Source organism: Triturus cristatus, chromosome 6 (genome assembly GCF_964204655.1).
Source record: "Triturus cristatus chromosome 6, aTriCri1.1, whole genome shotgun sequence".
NCBI classification, from domain to species: Eukaryota; Metazoa; Chordata; class Amphibia; order Caudata; family Salamandridae; genus Triturus; species Triturus cristatus.
Window position 1 is genome coordinate 1,913,179,047 of NC_140589.1, and position 4,388 is coordinate 1,913,183,434.

Sequence of the window (4,388 nt, forward strand, 5' to 3'; positions counted from 1 at the left end):
CGGGGCCTCACTGGAGTCCGGAAGCCCCGCCCGCACTACCGAGGAGCGGTAGAAATACAGAGAGAAGGGAGGGCGGGAGCCTACCCCGCCCCCCCCGAGCACCGCGGCAAAGTCCCGGGTCCCAGGAGGGGGCCCGGGTGAAGAGAAAGAGGTGGCAGGTCCGGTCGAAGTGCCTCAGGAGCCCCGGGGGACCAGTGAGACGTGCGGCGATGAAGAAAGCCCCGGTCCAAGAAGAGGGACCGGGTGAAGAGGAGACCGGAGGAGCGAAGTCTTACCCCCCAGAGCCGGTGAGTGAGGGCTGAAAGGGGGACCTGGCTGCATTTCGCTCCAGCCCCAACGGAGGGAGCATATCTTGTTTTACGTGCCAGTGCAGGCACCGTGTTTAGGTTTCTTGGGCGGCCCCGTCTGGCAGCGGGCCGCCCCAACTGGGCCATAATTATTTCCAGGGCATTTGAACCCCCTTTTTGGATGGCCAGTTGGCCAGGGGAATTGTTAGATTGATAGGGCGCCAGGCCCTACTGTGATTCTTGGGTGCTAGGAAATGTATTGTATGTAGAATGATTTACGCACCTGTGTTGATACCTCTAAATGTGCGTTATGATTATGAGGTTGGTTCGCATATTATGGTTTATGCTAGTGAGAGTTATTCCCTAATGTAGTTATACTTAGGAGGTTAGGGTCTAATGTGTTTAGACTTGTGAGAGAATTGCATAATGTGGTTATGGTGGTGAGGTCGGCGTACAATGAGTTTGGTGCCTAATGTGATACTGTGCATAATGTAGTTTATGTTACAGGCGGATGCTAAGAACAGTGATTCCCAGTGGTTGCAGGTTGTATGTTTATGATCTGCTGTACTTTTACTAAGTTTGCTTTGTGATGGTTCTGACAGTGGTCCATGTGGCCCTGTCAGGTGTACATAATCCCTTGTAAATATTGCCCAGTGCCAGTTGGCACAGTGTATAATATGTGCATACTATTCTAATGTGTTATGATAATACAAAGCCTATTTTTATATAACCTTGTGTGGAGTTTCTTTTGTGGTGGGTCTGGGATGTTGTTGCTGTGTGCGTGCGCAAATGCTTTACACATTGCCTCCAGGATAAGCCTGACTGCTCGTGCCAAGCTACCAAGGGGGTGAGCAGGGGTTATCTTTGGCATGTAACTTCCTTGCCCTGACTAGAGTGGTGGTTTCTGCCTGGCTTTGGCGCAAGCCTTAGCCAGCCAGAAATCCAATTTCTAACAGTAACCAAAAGACACACAAATGATAGACGGAATTCGGAATAATTCAAAATACTCACCCCCAGTCAAGCGATCTGGGTTAAATCCATTGTTCTTTTGCTCACCATGCCACGCCAGTTAAGTCTTAGCCATATTCAAATCATTGGCCCTGCTCCTCATGGGTACATTCCAGCTTGAACTTTCAAGTCAGGTCCTCCCTGGACCAGAAACAAGCATACTGGGACTGGTTTCGGGGTATCACCCCTCGTCAGTCAGCTTGAATCCAGTGCACGGTGAGCCTGGGACCCACGTCTAGGCATACCCTTGGCCCTTTATATGGTTCCTACCCAGGGTGGGCTTTCCTATGGTACATTGGCTGTGCGGCGCCTTTCTAATAAATGCCAGTCACTTTCTGTACATTCATACGGTTACTTCATTAAGAACACTTTAGCACATTGTCCAGGAACTCACCCAGAGTTCTGCAAAGCCATTCTTTACTTCATCACCTAACTCGCCATTGTCTCCGAACACTACATATTCATAGCAGATCTCAGCTTCCACATGGAAGACCGTAGCGACATCAGTACTGCAACCTAATAGAAAGCATGAACAACATCGGCCTCATCCAACTCGTCATCGACCCAACACACATTGTAAGGCACACGCTTGACTCCAGCCTCATCTCCAGTGAAACAATCAAGTACCGCCATGTCAGAGAACTCACCTGGACCAATCACTCCATTGTCCACTTCATCATCACAGGGCACAATACTACGGAACCAAAGCCAAACAACCCAGCGCAACTGGAAAACTGTCTCAGACGAGAACTGAAACACTCTCCATGCTAACTGACTGGACACAGCTCCAGACCTTAAACAGGCCCTCAGGAACTTCACAGACTGGATCCCCGACTATGTCAACCCCACGGAGCTGACCAAGATCAGAGAATCGGCAAAGAGTGTCAACTTCTTTACCCCGGAACTTCAGACCTCTAAATGAGACTGTTGTTGGCTAGAAAGAAGATGGCGTACCAATAAGGAACCAGTGCACTACACCACCTTCAGGACAGCGATCAACCACTACCACCTCCTCCTTAAAAAAGCAAAGAAGAATGCCTTCACATGCTGCATAGAGATCAGCTCAAACCACAGCAATGAGCTCTTCACCATCGTTATGGAATTCAGCAACCCTGCAGCCACCGAGAATATCATAACTCCCTCCTAGGATCTGTGCTACACGCTTGCTGACTACTTTCATTAGAAGATCGTGGCATCTACAGGGACTTTGAACCTCAGCTCTCTGCCAGCGACAGCCTCGACCTCCTCACACCGACTGACACTAACTCGGACCTCCAGCCCGCTTCCTGGGATATCCTCATTGCACAAGACACCACCTCTATAATGAACTCCATGCACTCTGGGGTACCCACTGATCCATGCCCCCACCATATCTTTAACCTCAGGAGCACGGCGATCAGATTAGAGCTCACAAACCCACATACCAGATCGATCACCATGGCCTCCTTCGCGGAAGAGTGGTAACACGTAGAAGTGAAACCCCTCCTACAAAAACCTTCAGCAGACCTAGAGCAGCTGAAGAACTCCCAACTGATACCACTGCTCTCGTTCCTGGTCATAGTCTTCGAGAGGACAATCAACAGTAAGCTGACCAGTCACCTGGAGCACAATAACCTCCTGGACTCCTCCCAGTCAGGCTTCTGTGCCAATCAAAGCACAGAGACTGCCCTGATAGCAGCCACAGATGATATCAGAGCCCTCCTGGACCTCAGTCAGAATACAGCCCCCATCCTTCTTGACCTCTCGGCTGCCTTCGACATGGTCTCCCACCAGATCCTGATCGATAAGCTCCACCACATCGGAATCCAAGGAAATGACCTCAAATGGATTGCCTCCTACCTCACCAGAAAAACTCTGAAAATCAGACTCCCACCCTACTCCTGAGCCCAAGGACATCATCTGTGGTGCCCCACAAGGATCCTCCATCATCCCCACCTTCTTCTACACTTACATGATACCCCTAGCCAACATTATTAGATCGCACGGGCTGAAAGTCATCTTCTACACCCACCTCACCAACTCCAGAGACAACTTACATAGGTGCACGGCCAACATCACCGACTGGATGAAGAACAACTGCCTAAAACTGAACACAGACAAGACAGAATTCCTCATCTTCAGTAACCACTCATGTCCTTGGAGCGATGCATGGTGGTCAGCAGAACCTGGCTTCTTCCCCTCCCTTACAGACCATGCCCATGACTCACAATGCACATGCGCTCTAAGATCTTTAGATCTGGCAGCTCCCCATCAGCACCAGACAAATGATGACCCAAGCCCTGGTGACCAACTGGCTTGGCTATCTAAACACTCTGTATGTAGGAATCAACACTAACCTCGAGAGACAACTGAAGACAATGCAGAACTCAGCAGCAAGGCTAATCCTCAACCTCCTGAAGCAGATCCACATCACTCCCCACCTCAGTAAACTTTACCGGCTCCCAGTCCAGAAAAGAGGCAAGATACTGACCCATGCTTATAAGGCACTCCACAACGAAGGATCGTCCTACAGCAGCCAAAGTTTATTCTTTAACCAGCCCACCAGACACCTGCATTCCGCCTCCCTCTTGCTCACTCACACTCCCAGAGTCTGACAAACCAGGCACGGAGGCTGCTCTTTCTCCCACCTGGCTGCAAAGACCTGGGATGAACTTCCCCTGCACTGGAGATCCGACACATCAATGAGTCTGGAAAGAACTCAAGATCTGGCTGTTCAACTGATCAGCCTCTCCAGAAAGCAACTCCTCCCCCAGCGGCCTGAGAATCTCACGGATGATTTGCTGCACTTAATAAATACCCATTGATTGATTTGAGCCTGTACATTCATATAGGTTTTTCCCAGTGGGGACTTTGATGTTGTTTAACTCTCCCTTACTAACAAATGCCTTGCTACAATCAGTGCAGTCTTCAGGGTGGACTTTTGATGTTGCGTTAGCTATCCATTTATGAATTCATGGTCACAATCAATATATTTATAGAGTTTCTCTCCTGTGTGAACATTCTGATATATTACATTTTGTTTTGTAATTGATCCCTTGCCACATTCTATTTATTATTAGGGTTTCTCCCTAGTGTGGATTTGTTGATGCTGCA